The sequence below is a fragment of the Castor canadensis genome, chromosome 1 (genome assembly GCF_047511655.1).
Source record: "Castor canadensis chromosome 1, mCasCan1.hap1v2, whole genome shotgun sequence".
NCBI classification, from domain to species: domain Eukaryota; kingdom Metazoa; phylum Chordata; class Mammalia; order Rodentia; family Castoridae; genus Castor; species Castor canadensis.
In genome coordinates, this window is record NC_133386.1 from 145579778 (window position 1) to 145598111 (window position 18334).

Here is an 18334-nt window from a genome sequence, read left to right on the forward strand (position 1 = left end):
CAGAATATACAAAGAGCTCAAAAAATTAGATACCAAAAGAATAATCCAATTAACAAACGGACAGATGTATTTACAAGAAGTTGTGAAAAGAAGCAAATAGCCAATAAACACAACTTCCTTATCCATAAAGGAAATGTAAATCAAAACTACACTGAGGCCAAGAACAGTGGCTCAGATCTGTAATCCTATCTACCTGAGAGGCAGAAATCAGGGGGATCATGGCTTGCCAGCCTAGAAACAGATCAAGTTCTTATCTCAAAAATAACCAACACAAAAAGGAATGCAAAATGGGCCAAGTGGTGGAGCACCTGCCTACCAAGCATAAGGGGAGGAGGGAGGTGAGGCGGGGGAGGGGAGGAGATGGCACGTGTGGAAGCATATGGAAGCAGGAAGAAAGCCTGCCAGGAGAAGTAGAAGCACGTTATCAGGAAATGGGGAAGAGCAGTTACTCAAGTCTGCACATCCCTCTTCAGTCTGATATCATTTGGATTCTAGATCAGAGTGTGCAAAGGTTTTCCTGAGAAGGGCCAGACAGTAAATATTAGAAGATTTGTGAGCCATGTCTCTGCTGCAACCATTCCAGTCTACGACTGTTGTATGAATACAATCACAGAAGATGGGTAAATAAGTGAATAGGCAAGGGTGTGTTCCAATAAAATTTCATTTACAGGGTACCCTCTCTTGGGACCTTGCCAACTCTGGGGGGGGAGCTCTATTCTCCCACTTTACTCTTTTCTATCTCAATAAACTCTCCCATTTTACACTTAAAAAAAAACTTTATTTACACAAAGAGGCTAAATTTGGCCTGAGAATAATGTGTTATAGTTTGCCAACCCTGGCCCTGGATTTTTGCTTCTCAAAGAGTGATGTGGTCCACAGACCTTCAGTTATCACATGGGAAGCTTTAGACATGCAGAAGTACAGGCCCCATTAGGCCTACTGATTCAGAGTTGACATTTTCACAAGATGCTCAGGTGATCTTCATGCACGCAGAATTTAAGAAATACTGATCTACATCAGTGGTGCCCACAATGGACGCCTAGGCAGGCTAGCAGAATCTCCTGGGAAGCTAATAAAAACTGTAGGACTGGCTTAACCCCAAAGATTCCAACCTGGTGGTATGGATGGGGCTCAGTGCCCTGTATTTTCACAAGGCCCCTCAAGAAATGTTAAGGTTTGGAAACCTCAGGTCTGCCAGTCTCAGGATTATCCCCAATGAATTTCTATGAATGATACATTTATAAAAGAAATAAAGATTTGCTCACTTCACTAAGTTTTGCTGTTGCTGTTATTCCTATTGGTTTTGTTTTTCAGTTTTCTGTTCCAGAAAGAAATCTAACAGTTGCTTATGTTTGGCACTTGACCAAAGAACGGTGAACTTAAACAAACAAAAAAAAAACAAGGCCAGTAATCAAAAGTCCTTGAGTGCCACCTGCTGGTCCCCCTGAATGCACCCACATCTCCAACAAAGGCTGCCTTCTCAGGCTACTGGAGACCATCGTAGTGAATGGAATGGGAGCAAAGGGAAACAGAAAAGAAGAAATGAAAGAAATAGGTGAGGAGTAATCACTCCAATGATTGTATCACTGCCATAAATCCTCTACACTGATACTCACTTAAGTATTATACCGAATAATGTCTTGGGGGAAGTTAAGTCTCATGGTTTTAACTGAAACTGAAAAGTAACTGATAATCATTTTTAAAAAGCTATGAATTGAACTGAGAACTGTTTTTAAAAAGCTATGTGCCTTTTAATTGCCCATGATTGGTCAGAGTGCCCCTGGAGAACTAAGTGTGGTTATGTGTAGAAGAACAGAAGCTACCTCCTTCCTCTCCTCCCTTACACATACATGAGTTTGTTGTTGCTGCTGTTGTTGTTTTGAGACAAGGTGTCCTATGCAGCCCAGGCTGACTTTGAACTCTATCCCTGTCTCTCTGCATCTTGAGTGGTAAAAGTATAGCTATGTGCCACCATGTCTGCCTACATACAGTTTGACCACCCATTGTGGCCATGCATTTTCCCAGAGTTAAATGAATAAGCAGACATAGGTGTAGTCTTTGCATGCATGGGACTTTCAGACTTGGAAATACATAAGTAGAATTAAATGATTAATTACCACAGTCAACAGTGATTTCAGGAAAAATGCAGGTCCACTCTGGGAGCGCACAACCAGGCAGTACAGCAGAGCAGGGTGGGCACAGTAGATGCTTTTCCTGGCTAGGGCCCCATTCTCAGGACCTGAATGTGTTCAAGCAAGATGCGCTCTTCTCTTTACACAGTGTCTTCTTCCTGGAAGCAGACCTGCCTGGCCCTTGATGCAATTTGACTTTGCAATAACCTTGAACCTAAGGTGCAGAGGAAGCTTCTAGGTGGGAATGGCCTATGTGAACCTAAGGTGCAGAGGAAGCTTCTAGGTGGGAATGGCCTATGAACAGAGACAGGAATAATGCATTACGAGTTATGAATGCAGATGAAGGAAAGGGGCTGAGGAAGGATCTTAAGCAGGGGGGTAGGGTAGCTGAGAAAGGGCTAGAACTAAAGTCAGGGTAGCTCACAGGCACCAGAATAGGTTTGTCTTGTTGACCAAAATAGTTTTTAATGAAACATAAACATTTCATTGGGATACACAATCAGGCTAGTGAAACAAAATGAAACAACAAACACAAAGACATAGTCACCTGTGATTATGCAGAAATAGGGAGGAGAAAAAGGAGAGACTCTACAGGGGTAGACACTGTGATGAAGAAGTGGAAGGATTCAAGAGCCATTCAAGGAAACAGAAAGCAGAACTGATGGGATGTGGCAGATGCTATGGTATGGATGAGTGTCCCCTAAAGGTCCTTAGTGAAAGGCTTGGTCCCCAGCATGGTGCTACTTGGAGGTGCTGGGACTCTTTAAGTGGTCATGCCTACTGGGAGATTCTTACAACTGGGGATATGTCCTCAAAGGGGATGGTGAGACCTCAGCCCCTCCCAATCCCTCTATCTCTCTGTTTGCTGGCTTAAGAGTGAGTACTCACTCTCACACACGCTTCCATCAAAATGCGCTGCCCTTACCAGAGGCCCAAACCCATGGACACCTGAATCTCCAAAATCATGAGCCAAAACAAATGTTTCTTTACTTTGTAAGTAGCCTGGGTCAGGGATATTATAGTGACACAAAGCTGACTAATACAGTGGCTGACAAGATGTCAGATGGAGGAAGGAAAAGTCAAAACGGCTCTCAGATTTCTGGCCAACAGGGTAAATGGTGGTGTCATCCCCTGGAGGTCACAGCAGGACGGGCAGGGAAAATGAGGTAAGTTTTTCACAAGATGTAATGGAGACCTTCAAGTGTTCAAGTTCAGGATACAGCCAGGCAGATGGACCCGGAGCTCAGAAAAGTAGGCTGGGTTAGAGAGAAAGACTTGAGTGTTAATGGCATCTGAGAAGCTGAGACATGCATGATGGAAGACAATCCAGGGAGATGGTGCAGCATAAGGGAAAAGGTCTAGCTTAGAGTTCCTGGGGAGTCCAACTTCTAGCAGATGGACAAAAGAAAAACTTCTGCAAAGGAGACTGCATGAAGAATCAAGAAAAAACCTGCAAAAGAGGAAATAGTCAACTGAATTAGGTGCCAGAGAGAAGCAAAATAAGATTAAGTCTGATAAGTGAGAGTTAACCTTAGCAAAAAGGAGGCTGCAGGCAGCCAGGACAACAGGATGGGATCTGAGGGCTGCAGTCAGATGGTCTCTGGCTGAAAGAAGGCAAGACAATTCAAAGGACAGTGTCAGGGTAGGGGAAGAATGACAGACAGGAAAGAAGATCCCCTAAGATGGGGAGACAACTATGTTAAAATGTTAATGGGAAGAAAGTCCACAGAAAGGGAAGGGTTGACAAAGCAGAAAAGAAAAATGGGAACTGAAGAGTTCCTGCAACCAGGGACAGGGTAGAACCCAGAATTTCAATGGGACACAAAGGGAATCAGCATTCCATCAGAAGAAGGAAAAGGAAAAAAGCCTGTTGCTGCTCTGGGGCACCTTCCTGATGGCAGGAAACTAAGGACATTCTTATGCCAAGCTTCTATTTTCTCTGAAAATGGTGAGGGAAGCCCTTGGAGAGTGGGAGGTAGAGGTAGGGAATGGAATGGTCTAATTTAGTTCCAGGTCACGAGTTCAGAGGGAGGTGCCCATGGAATGCACAGGTCAAGTAGAAATGAGGTAAGAGTCCTTGGAGATGAGACAGAATGGGACATCAGGCAATCCAGTAAACAAAAATCACCTCAGGTGGTAAAGAATGAGTCATTACCAAGGCCATGACTAGGAAGATGACAGCAATGAGGAAGGGCAGAGGATGATATAGTCAGTGTCAAGAACATCTGGGTTTTTGCATGAAGGAAGAGCAGCAAGGATGAGAAATAAGGATATGGGAAGAAAATACAAATCTCTAGGTGTATATTCCTGAACTAAGGGCCTCCTGGGGTCAAGAGTAGCTCCCCTGCTGGCCAGCTACCCTGCTATAAACACCTTCTAGGAGTTAAACCAAAGTTTACCAGCTGGCGACTTTCACCCATGAGTGAGTCCAGATTTCTGAGACATAAGTTAAACCTATACCTTTTCAGGTACAGGTTTGTGAAATCTGAAGGAGGCTGTGTGTTTTCCCACCAAGGCATTAACTACTCTAGCCCTCAGGGTCACCTCTGAAATGAGGAGCTTAGGCGAGATGAGTCTGCTAAGCCAAAAGAAAGCCAAAGGGAAAGCCTTTCTAAACTCAAAAAAAAAAAACCCAACACTTCAACTTCTGAGTATATGCCCAGAAGAACTGAAAGTAAGGACTAAGACAAATGTTCACAGCAGCAGTATTCATAATAGCCAAGATGGGTAAGCAATTCTAGGGTCTAATGATGAATGAATGGATAAGCAAAATGTGGTATAAAATTACAATGGGATATTATTCAGCCATAAGAAGGAATTAAGATTATATATGCTATAACATAGATGGGCCTCGAAAATATGCTAAAAGAAGTCAGACCCAAAAAAACAAATGTATAATTACTTGTATGAGGTATCTACAGTAGACATATTATTCTTTAAGACACAAAGTAGAATCATGGTTGCTAAGAGTTTGTTTGATGGGTACAGAGTCTCAATTTGGGAAGAGGAAAGAGCTCAAGAGATGGAAAGGAGTGATGGTTGTAAAACTTAATGCCACAAAATTGTGTACCTAAAAATGATTAAAAAAACAAATTTTATGATATGTATGTTATGTTATGTTACAAAAGAAGAGAAAACTGAAAAAGACCAAAGTAGAAATAAAGGAGCTGTGATTACCAACTCTGGCCTGGCTAAGAGAGCCACACTGATGTTCACATCTGGCATAGGTTTACTTTTCCAATTAGGCTAAATCTTGATTTCTAAACACCTGTATTAGTTTTCTAGGGCTGTCACAACCAATCCCACAAAGTGAATGATTTAAAACAGCAGAAATCTCTTCTCTCACAGTTCCAGAGATTGGAAGTCCAAAGTCTCTGAGAAGAGTCCTTCCTTAACTCTTCCAGTGCTCCATGGCTTTGGCAGCATGTCTCCAATACCCATGGCCATCCTCTCCATGAGTGTCTTCACATTCATTGTCTTCACTTTGAGCATCTCTATGTCCAGTTTTCTTCTTTGTAAGAGGATCAAAGACCCACCCTACTCCAGGATGGCTTCATCTTAACACACCACATCTGTAACAACTCCATTTCCAAATAAGGTCACATTCTAGGGCTCAGGGGATTAAGACATCAATATATATATTTTAGGAGATACACTTCAATTCATGACACCCTCCAAATGTAACACTCCTCTAAGTCTCAGCCTTCTCCTTCCTCACCCTCTCGGCAGCATTTGGCACATTAGCATATCAACACAGGCTGCTTTACAGAATACCTGCCCTTCATTCACTCAGCATACCCTTCTTGTTTTCCTCACCCCCCACCCAACTCTCTTGTCTTCTCTGCCAACTCCTCCTACTCCATCAACTCTCCATGTTAAAGACTACCTCAGATCTTGCCCCGTCTACACTCATTCCCTAGTAGACCCCTCCAGTCCCACAGCTTTCCATACTATTTCCTGACAGACTGCTCCAACCCACACTGTCATCTCCAGACACCATACCCTACTACCTACTTGGCATGTCCTCTGAGCCATGGGAGCATCTCTAACTTAACGTGACCAAGCAGAGCTACCTGGTTTTCTTCCAAAACCTTCTCTTTCACCAGGCTTCATCAAAGTAGTATTTTAATAGCCTTAACTTTACCTAGTGCCTGAAAACTTTCCCTCAACCTCTCATGTCCAATTAGCACATCTTGTTGGTTTCACCATCTCAAACAACTAGAATCTATCCACTTCCTACCACTGCTACCATACTACCCAGGGGTTACAAAGTGCTGTTCCCTAGCCTAAGCACTTGATGATCCCTTTGCCGATCCTTTAGTGCAACCTTCTAATAAGCAATGAGACATCAAGTATTGTTTTTTGTTTGCTCTTTGCCTTCTCAGAAATATCCCTGCATTCCCTGATCAGAACCGTCCCTCTGTGCCTAGCTAGTGGCTTTCTCCCTGTTTCTCCTCTCTCCTGCACACCACTTCTGAGGACTAACTCTTGGAACCAGCAAGTTCACCTGCTTAGGAACCTGCAATGGTTCCCAGTGTCTCAGTATTTAGCCTATGCACCTGTTAAGCTTTCACAGGTCCTATATAACCCAGCTTCCCTCCCAGCCAGTCAAGACCCCACTGCTTCCCAGCAGGACAAGCTTCTTTCATAGTAAAGTGCTATGTCCCGCCCCACCCCCCATACTCAAAGACAAGTGTCTTTGTGCTTGCTGGGCCCAGTTATCTTCAGCCTCTTCTCCCATCCAAGTACTAACCAGGCCCGAGCCTGCTTAGCTTCCAAGAGCAGACGAGATCGGGTGCGTTCAGTGTGGTATGGCCATACACTTCAGCCTCTTCTCTACCTTCCTATTCCATGAGTATTTCCTCAAAACTCTCATATTACAAACCTTCCTGGACCCCAAACCTTCCCTCCAGTTGCCACCCAGCTTGTTACTTACTCTTCCACTGATCAGGAAGAGAGATTTTCTGAAAAGGAAAAAAAATTTTTTTGAAGAAATTTTCTATTTCCATCATTTTCATCTCCTCACCTCCCATTCATTCACTTTTTACCCACAACTATCTGGCTGCTAGTTCTCCCCAAATTTCCTCCTGTGATTTCATTAAATGCAGTGACTGCATGCAACAGAGCCACACTGCTCTGTCTGGAAACACTTCCCTCAGTTTCTAGAAAAAACACTCTCTCTCTTTCCCATCTAACTCTCCAATTATTCTCCCTCTGTGTTCTCTTCCATGTCTACTTTCCTAGCATTAGGACGACCCTCCATCAGTGTCAGCTAAAAGGAACTCTCCTGTCACTTTAATTCTTCACAATGACCAACTCTTGGTGAAATTCCCCACATTATCATAATTCTTTAATTATTACCAGTTACTAATGATTATTTAAAATGAATGCCTGATCTGGATCTCACATGGGTCTGTTTCAATTTCTGATTTTTCTCACATACTTGGTATTTCTCAGTGAATGCTAAACAGCCATGTGGAAAGTCAGAGCATGCATGTAGGCTCTACACAATGTCACCTTCCTCCAGAAAGGATTCAGTTTTGCTTATAGCAGGCAGGTAGACTAGAGACACCAGCAATGCCAGACCTCCTTCATTCTACTGGTACTGAAATGATTCAAATCAGAACTGTAGTCCCTATGAGGGCTGGTTTAATGTTAGGTTACCCTTTACTCCTAACAAATGGCCTTTAAGGGTCTCAACCAAAAGCCTGGGGGTGTTGACCAGGGTCTTTCCAACCTAGCATGTCCCAACTTCAATTTCTGTCCCCAGCCATATGAATCTGGCAAGAGCTCTGCTCAGACACTCAGCCACATGCCCAAGCAAACAAGCTAGTCTCCCACTACCAGGCAATCTCTCAGTATACCAGGAACCTAAGGCATGGCTACCCCCACACTGCTACCAGATTCCCCCTTCCTCCACTGGGGAGACATTGGTCTGAGAGTCTACAACCTGAGTTCTAGTCTATTTAGTTGACAACTAGTCCTATGATTCTTGGGCCTGATTTCTGAGGGCTCCCCTTATATGTAAAAGGCATTTGTATAAAAATCTTTGAGTTTCTTCTCACTCCAAAAAAATCTCACTCATTAACATCCCCGTCAACTCTTAAATCAAGTAATCCAGCTATCTATTCTTTTACAATGCTCAGTCCAGTGACTGGTTACAACTTTACATTTCTGTAAGTAACACATGGACCTAAATTACAGTGTGTATTAAGATCCTTTCTTTTTAGTGGGGGGGAGCTGTACTGGGGTTTGAACTCAGAGCCTCACACTTGCTAGGTACTCTACCACTTGAGCCACTCTGCCAGCCCACAATAGCATGCATTGAGATTTACAAAGCTGTTCAAACTCTGGAACTGTGCCTACTTGTTCCACAGATCCTTATGATGTGTTGTCCTGGCTACTAAGCGACACAAGGCTGATGAGGACCCCCACCCAATGCTAAGGTTGAAAATCAAAGAGAAAAGCCTAACACAAATAAAGACAGGAGTCACTGCAGGGCATGACTATACCAAACTGCATGCAATAGACAAACATGGAAGAAAACAGACCTGAGTCACAGACAGCCAAAACTGCTCTCTAAAAAGAAGGGTGCTGCCTAGAGTCCACAGCAGGTCAAAGCAAGAGAGACTCAAAATGAACTTTAGCCTTTGGTTTTTTAGATTCTGTACTCTCCTCAGCAGATCAGAATGCCAGAAGATATACAAATGTTTGACTTGTGTTCATGAAGGACAAAAAAAAAAACCAGTGGTTGAGATTAATTATAGGCTAAAACAGAGTCCTAATGTCAGGTACCCAGAGAAGACCTAATGCAGTCATTTCACTACTTAGAGAATGTTCTGCACACACTTGCTAAGTACAGCTCTAGTTCCTGACCACCCAGTTTCTAAGTATGTTCGCTCCACTGTCCGTCCTCTCCTAGATCTGTCCTCTGCAGGATACATAACCTAGACCCTGATGTGTCTTACATAGCAGCTCTGCTTCCGTGCAGTATTTGCAAAGGAATCCAGTCCAAAACTCTGCTGTAGTCAGCACCTCCAACGAGTCACCACGAGGCTTCCAGATACACCAGTAACACAGCAGCTCAAACCAACTCAACTAAGAGACCCCGTGTGTGGTGGAAAAGGCACTGGGCAAGGAGCTGTGCTTGAGTCCCAGCTCTGTTCTTTCTGAGCGGATTGAGAGCCTACTAGGGGCCAGACATTCTGCTAGGCGTCAATGACACAAAGCTGAAGACACATAAGGTGCCTGACACTGTGGAGCTAAAATCCAAAGAGCACCTACTTCCCTATTTGCTATGTGAAGGTGCCAGACCAAGTCAGCTCTGAGGTTCCTTTTGAGGTTTTGTGATCAAAGAAAGAGCCCTGGTTGGCCACACACCTCTGTATGGCTGTGGATGGGCACAGCCTCTCCAGGCTTCCTCTTCCATGTCTATAAAGCAAACAGGATGGATCTGAAAGTATCTACCATTACCTTGTGCAGCCACAGTGGCAGGTTTCCAGACTCGCTCTGCAAGAAAGCCTTCTGCTGCACAGCAGCCCAGCAGTAAGAATCCACGAAGGCAGCTTGACGCCAGGAGAAAGAATTTGGGGAGAAACAGCTTATTTGGGTACCTGAGAAGCAAAACAGATTGTTCCAAATGAATGGAAAAAACAGATGCCTGGACCCTTCTCACCCCACCCTTCTCTCACCATTGCTCCTGATCTTAAGTGCCATCTACCTAAGTCATGAAGCACCAGGACAGGAGGTGGGGATAGCAGTGAGGACAGCCCTCAGAGCACATACCCAAGTTCACATTAAAACTGAGTACTAGAGAGGTATGCCTGGCCAGCACTGGGCAGTACAGGGATTCAGCTGGAGGGAAAGCTCTCGAAAGAAATGAACCACCATCAAAGGAAAAAAGGAGAACAAGAACTGGAGCCCAAATGTCTGAGTAAACTTGGACAAAGCTGGTCTAATTTAGGGGAAGGGCTAGTAGAAGGGTGGGGATCAAGCAGAGTCAATGTAGGAAATTAGTCTTTTTAGAACACTTAGAACACTACTAATAGATCTCTGGAGGGCAAAAATCAGCCATTTTCCAAATCCACTAAGGAAAAAAAGACATAAGCTGAAACTGCAGCCCAAGCAGGTAACATTTGGAACAAATACTCAGAACTGCATCTCTAACAGGAGATGGGGGGAGGATGGGGGTTGGAGAGAAGGGACTGTAGGACTTGGCTTCACCCAGATCAAACTGAAGACAGCATCATCCTGAAAACACTGTTGCCACATGGAACACACTTAGATCTGGAAGACTCTCCACACTCCTGGTCTACATGGCCACGTCAGGAAATTGGCCAACAGGACCTTGGAGCCTAGGGTACAGCTGTGTTCTCCTTCTCACAGAAGGCATAGGGAGTGGTGCTGAGCCTCCCCTGACAGCCCCTGGCCCAGCTGGCTCTCCTGTCCCCCTCAAATGTGTACAGGAGTGTGTGTGTGTGTCACAGGCACAAGGACTACATATTGGTACCCCCACAGGCAACTCTCTCCTACATCGCACTCAGCCTGGGGAAAGCTAAGTGCCTGGGTTCTAACATGAGTTGTATTTAAACCTGACTATACCACTCATAGTTGTGTAACTCATAGCTGGTAAATCACTTACCTTCCAAAGCCTGGATCTCCAATATGGAAATGATACCATCTACATTATAGATTTGTGGTGATGACAGAAAAAAGGAACAGTTGCGACACGCTTACTATGGGTCCTGGTTCCCACCAGTTGCTCAGTAAGTTGTTACATTTTTCCAGGTGAAGTAATGAGCTGACTCTGATACTGCTTTAAAGACTGGGGTGTGCCTGGAGACAGGGATAATTAGAAGATACCTTGCTGAACTTTCCTAGACCCTGTCACATAAAAGGCCTCACAGGGTCACCTTCCCAAACAACAGAAGGAAGTGGGGAGGGAGGATATTCTCAGGAATGTAGATTTTTTTGTGGTCCAGGTTACATGGGTAAGGCACTGAGTACTCCTTGTTTCTTAATAGTGCTTTCGTGCCCACAGACATCAAGAAAGGACTTCTGAATAAGACCTTGCGGAGGAGACACTCATGAAAAGTCATAAGCCACCACACAATGTCCTATAATAGGCACACCTTGCCATCCAGCAGTGGCATAAGTGGGAGTTGGGGGTGACTAAGATAGTTTAAGTTTCCTTCTGACTCTCTTATCCCATTAAACTTGAAATGTGAATTTTATAAACACATAGTCAGGATGGCACAGGGCTCAGGGCTAACTTTACAATGCTCTTGCATCCATGTGATTTTGTGAATGCTTCCTGTGCCAACACTTACCAAGGTTTATGCAAGCAACAACCAAACACCAGGCAGATGGGAGGTCCCTGGTCAACAAATGGATGACTTCTGATACATTTCTTAGTAAGTAGTAGCCTGCTTAGGAACATCTGTCCAAATACTTGTCCAAATAGAGACTGACAACATATTGAGCTCCTTAACATGAAATAGAAGGTCAAGAAAACACTGCAGGCAACCAATGTTCACTGGACACCAACAAGTCCTTTCAATCATCACCTCATTTAAGCATCACAGTCAAATAGGGAGAGAGCCTCTTCCTTTTACCCTGGAGGAAAGAAACTGAAGCTCAGAGTAGTTCAGTAATCCTCCCATGTCTCTCAACACCATTCTCTGGGGCTGTTACTGTGACAAGACCAGACTAGAGTTCCCTATTAGGGCTTTTCCAAATGAGGTGGTCTTAGTAGGTGATTCTTCCAAGTAGCAAGGAAGGGGAGAGATCCTGGAAGGGACAATCCAGGAAAAGAATAGATCAGGCTCTACTATAGGCTATTCTTAGCACAGGAATGGAAACCTAGTCTCTTGACTCAGAGGCAGGTGGCGCAAGGACAGAAGCCAAATCAAGAGTGAAAAGCAAGAATAAAGAGAGCCACAGAGCAGCAGGATGTGGGGGGACCAGCACAAGCTGGGCTGTGCAGCCCTATACCACCACCTTGGTAAGAGTGAGGCGGACTTACAGGCACCTGACACCGTGGTTAAACCAATGCTGAAGGGCTGGGAAGCTTGGGTACTGAACCATCCTGACTCATGTTTCCAAATGTACTTCCACATCCTTTGTCTCATTTACTCTTCAAAACAGTAACTAGGAGGTAAACAGGTTCTGTGTTTCAATCTTTTCCTACTAGTCTTCCATTAAAGAGACTTTCCTGCCTCTCTTTATTCCACGCATTTAAACTGCTGACAGATTATTCATCCTAAAACTCTCTTCTGATTTTAACACTTCCTCGGCTCAACATTGCTCTGAGATCCCCTGGCCTAGGGCACAAATCAAACTCAACAACTACTGTGAATTGTCCAAGTCTGACAGGTTTCTAGACCTGCATCTTTCCTCGCGCTACTCCCCCAGCCAGGGGGGGCTCACTCTCCAGTACCTGATTAAGTTAATGCCCCAGTATACCAGTTATATCGACAGGCCACCAAAAAGCCAAGCTCAGACATCATCTTCTCTGTGAAGCATCCTCTCCACTGACCTTCCCCAGGACTTTAAAGCCACCAAGACTCACAGAAAATCACCTTCAGCCATGTTGTGTAAACACCCACATGTGTCTTACCTCCTCCAGTAACATCTGAAGTCTCTGCAGGCAGGACTCACTCCTTGTCTCTCTCAAGTTCCCACATCAGCCTGTACCAAACAAATAACAGCTGTCTTATGTTTTAAAAGTTTCAAAGTACTACAATAGCTAAGGTCCCCATTAACATCCAAGTATCACCATTGTCCCACTTGGTAGTTGAGAAAACAGAGCCCAGTGAAACCCTCCAGCCAGACTCCCACACACTTACACCACTGTGTCAGGCTCAGTGAGCACACCAGAGTTTTCAGAAACAACTTTAGTAAGGCACAACTGCTTTTCACAATGCACACAAGGCAAGACATGAGCATCAGGTTTATACCCTGCACAACAAAGAATACTCCTGATTGGTTGAAGTGCAGAGAAAACTGTGGGCTTTACATACATGCATCTGGCCAAATCAGCCACAAGACCATGTAGAGAAGACTGGGCCATGTGGAGGTCGTCACATCTGCTAAGTAAGTGACCTAAACCACAGATGTCTTCCATCACCCTTCAGTTACCCGGGCCTGGAACCCAGGGCACAACCACACTTTGTGTCTGATGGACAGCCCAGGTGGTCCTTATTACAGCCTAGGCCTGTACCAGTGGCTTCTAAAGCAGTAGATAGCAGAGAATCAGAAAGCAACACAGCCCGAGGTGAAACAGGCCCAGGGCAGGAAAAGCAACAAGCCAGTCCAGGTTTCTCAACCCAAGCATGAGGACTATATCCGTTCCTGTCCAACTGCAGCAGAAGGGGCTGTGCCCCCCCCCCCCCCCCCCCCCCGCCGCCAAGACACCTTTTTTCTTAGTCTCTTGCAATAAGCTTTATTTTAGTTCCTATACATTACCGACACTGGGCAGGTTAGGAGGGCATCCCTAGAGCTGCAAGGTATAGGCAAAGCCACAACCACCACACACCCACCTCCCTCCTAGGACACTGAGCGGGAATGCATTTTCAGCCTTGAAGTGTTGTGGGTAGCATAGGAAACAGGCTTCTTCAGGAGGTACAGAAGCTCAACAAAATCATGAGTTAAACAAAAATAAAAACATAAATAGATGTAGTTAACTAGGTGGGAGAACTCTGGAGGAACTTTCAAATGGAAGCACTTCTAGGTGGACTAATGTCACACTGAGGAGACCACAGGAAGCAGTGAAAAGTGGTGAAGGGTCTTAGTTCTTGCTGTACACTTCTGACCCCATTTTAAAGATGAGGAAAGTGAGGCATAGAAATCTCGCGCTAGTGGGTGGCAGAGCTGGAATATCAACTCAGCCCTCCATCTTCACTTCCAAACACAAGAAAGAGAAGACAAAAGGTACAGGTTACTGAAGAAAACTAGGTCAGAGATAGGGGAGTAAGGAGAAATGAACCAGAAGAGTTTCTTGGAGAGAAAAATAAATCTTGGCATTGCATCACTGTTCTGGGAAGCACAGAAGGAGGACGGAGAGCATAATAATGATTTTATCTATGATAGTCATTAGTATCCACATAGTATTAAGTCTACAAAGTGTTTTCAGTTTATGAAAAAAATTATTCTAATTCTCTTTAATGTAAATTATACACACACAGTGGGACTGAGGGAAATCATAAAACAACCCATAAAGCAATGGAAGTAGTGCTATCTACTTTCTAAGATTGCCAGAGAAATCTAAAAACTATTTTACTATAAACTCTGAAGTTCGCTGAAAATAATCATATAAAGGTGACCATGAAGCCAGGCACTGGTGGTTCATGCCTGCAATCCTAGCTACTTAGGAAGCTGAGATCCAGAGTATCAAGGTTTGAGGCCAGCCCACACAAATAGTTCACAAGACTCCATCTCCAAAATGACCATTTTGCTTTGGGCAAAATGGACTGGAGATGTGGTTCAAGCAGTAGAGTGTCTACTTTGCAAGTATGAAGCCAAGTTCAAACCCCATTCTCACAAAAAAGAAAAAAGAAAGACCCACAGAAGAGTAACAAGCCTTGCAATGGTGAAACAAGTCTGAATCTGTTTAAACTGCCTTTGGCTCCACATAGTAAGACCAAATGATATTTACCCAAAGAATCCTTCTTCGTCAAATACTCAAAGCTACTGACTATCTTTAAGTACCCAGGATATTTAAAGTGATACTGACATTTTGCTATATTTACCTCTTTTTTTTAATTAAACACTTTTAAAAAAATTTCAGACCTCCAGAAAAGTTACAATATTACAATGACATCCCATAATCTCAACATTTAGATTCAACCACTGTCATCAGCAACACAACCTCTAAGTATGTCTGCATAGCATGTATGTTCTCTTTTACGCTAGCCCACTTGAGAATTAAATGCAGAAATTGCACCCTTTACTCTCAGAACCATGATCTTCTAAGAACTCAATGCAATCACTTACACACACACACACACACACACAGAGTAATCTGTTATCCATACATGTTGAATATTCCTTATTTGAAATGCTTGGGACACGAAGTATTTTGGATTTCAGAATATCTGCATAGACTTTACTGGTTTAGCACCCCTAATCGGAAAACCTGAAATGCTCCAAAATCTGGAACTTTTTGAACATCATGTCGGTACTCAAAAAGCTTCAGACTTCATAGCATTCTGAATTTCAGATTTCAGCCTAGGGATCTTGATTTCCCAAACTGTCCTTTACAGCAACTTGCACTTCTTCCAACCAGGATCCAATACTGCACCACACTACATTTAGTTCTCACAGTCACCTGATCCTGGAATGAACGGTCCACAGCCTTTCTCTATCATTCATGCCCCTGAATGTGGTCTCTATTTTGTGCAATGCCCCTTGCTTTGTGTTTGTCTGTTGCTCCACTCCCTGATCCAGGTTCTGCATTATGGAAGGAATCTTACAGAAGGGCCACCACTTTGAGAAGCACCAGATGACAATTTCTACCATGGCTCATGATGTCACCTGTAGTGGTCACCTGGCTAAGAGGCCATCAGCCAGGTCTCTCTATAGCAAAAGTGCCCCTTTTCTACTGTGAGATGATAAGAGCTCTATGGGGAGACCTCGGAGACTGTGTAAATATTGCATATGTACACACCCTATTCCTTTTCAGCTTGCTTTATCCATTATTCTTATTTGGTGGCACACACCATTCACATGCTGTAAGAAAACCAGATACCATGTTGACATCACTTCCCTAAGTATTGATCACCTATGAGCTCCATCCCAACACAGAATAACCTCCCTGAAGAGAAGAGACATAATTACTGACCACTACGAGAAAGAAATTTGATGTTCCCATTCCATCCAATGAAAGAAACCTCAGCAGTTAACATTTTCCCCATTTTACAGAAGAGGAAATAGAGACTCAAAAAGGTAAAATGAGTCAACTGACACTTGACCAAGCTATGATTCAAGTCCAAGTGTATAGCTATCCTCTTCCCCCAACACAGTGACCAGTGGCAGGGAGGAGACAGAGTAGAGGCAAACCTGAGCTGGGTGATGTGGAGGTGATTAGACCCTGTGGAGCACGAGGCTGGCCAGTGCTGAAGAGGCACAAGGAAAGGACAAGCACCAATTCTTCCAGCAACATGCACCTGAGCTCCAAGCCCAAGTTCATTAAAAAGGGTCACCAAAACGACAGAGCCAAGAGGTGGCATGTGTGTGGATTGTTCCCAGGCACCTAATGTTCATTGTGTGGAGTCACAGAGACAGTCAGCTGGGTGGTGGGCACTGCAGACATGGAGCCCAGCTGGTGGGGACAGGGGCTGGACACATGGAAGGGAGGGTCAGATCAAAAAAACCATCATCAAAAATGTCACAACAGGAATGTGACATGTGAGAGACAGAAAATAAATCCTTGCAGCAACCCCAGTCTGGTCACACTTCCACCAGAGGAAATGTGTTTGGTCTTGGGAGCTGCACTGTAAGAGGGTATTGAGAGAACCTGGGTAGGAACCCAAGGTGAACATGAGAAACAGATGGTGCAAAAACACAAGAGGTTTTGGGAAAGGAGCCAACTTAAGAAAAATGTTAAAGGAACGGACAAGTTAAGGCCAGTGGATAATTTTGATAAATGCCCTTAAGTACAAGTGTCAGAACAAACTATTGTTCAGCTGGTCTTCACTGACACAGACTAACTTGTGTGAAACAATATGGAAATCAGGGAAATTAAGTAAGTCTACAAATAGAGGCACTAGACCCTTATTCCTGAATGTTGCTTTAAAAAAGATCCCATTATACTCGATAAACATTGGGTTTCTTTTTATTCTTAGTAAGTTACTTAACCTCTCTGAACCTAATTTTTTCATTTGTAAAACCTCATAAAATTCCTATAAGCATTAAAGGAAGTGTCTGCCACAGTAACAGCACCCAGTAAAAAGTCAATAAATGGTAGCCAAGCTTTTCATTTCTATGTCAGGCACTGAGGTACAAGGATGTAGGATTCCTTTGTCAAATCCTGTACTATTTTCTTCTGTGCACTTACTATTATTTTAATTGCCCATTTACTTACTGCTTTCATATCTCTTTCATTTTCTAAACCTCCAGAACAAATACATCACAAAAAGAGGGCCTTGAAAAACTTGGAACTAAGATTTTAAAAGGTCATGAGTCTGAAACCACATTCAACATCACTGAGTCCTTTCCCATCACCTCTTCCTGAAGACATCTCTTAAAAGCTAGCTATTGTAGTTCCGGAAACAAAGAAACCCCTTCTCGTGGAAGGCCTTGAACATCTACCTCTGTACTGAGTCAAAGAGTAGTGACTCTGACAAAATGAAAAGAGCTCACAAGAACTGTCACCATTATGTAGACAATCAGTCATGAGACTTCTTCGTGAAGCAAGGACAGTCTAAACAGACCATCACATGACAGATGCAGATGATCAAGTGGCAAAAGCTCTTTCTTAAAGGAACCTCACTAAAGAAAAGGGACTTTAAAGCTTTTCATCAGAGCACAGTATGTACTACTTCACAGCCTTTGTGACAACAGCACACCAGATACCAAGGACTCCTGTGCTTCTAAGGGCTCCATTCTTCCCATTCGTAGATGAGGCAATAGAGCAAGGGTGTCCTGAAGGCACTCAGATATCAAGTACTGAGCTTATCTCCAGAAGCAACCACTGGGCACCAACTATGGACATGTTACTGTGTGTGACGCAGGGATTCAAAGAAAACAGGGCATGGCCCCTGCCCACCCCCCACAGGGGTTTACAGTCCAGTTGAGGAGGACACAAATACAAACATAAACTACTAATGATAACAGACAAAAATATCACATAAGAGTAGAAAATAGTGAACCACAGCAGATACACACACTCAAAGGGAGGAGAGGATAGAAACCTGGCTGCAGAAACAGCATACCTAAGTAAGTACCTTTGAGGCAGGCTAAAATTAGGGAAAGTTTGGGACTCATAAGAAAAATTTTACATCTTAGATCAACCATGCTTTGGCTCAGGCACAGTGGTCACCTGGCCGGGTACCACCCATGCCCCTCCCCGCTCATTGATGAGAATCACTTTTAAAGTAACTGAGAAAGAGAAGCACTCTCTCTCTGACAGCAGATTCTACCTTTCCGCCCCCCTCCCGCACCAAGCTCCCTTTTGTAAATTCCATCCCTTTTAATAAACTCCC

General features: G+C 43.9%; 1 pseudogene; it reads right to left on the reverse strand.

Moving 5' to 3' along the window:
* The window catches only part of LOC141410414 (pannexin-1-like), a 55034-nt pseudogene that overhangs the window by 23411 nt on the left and 13289 nt on the right, over positions 1-18334 (reverse strand).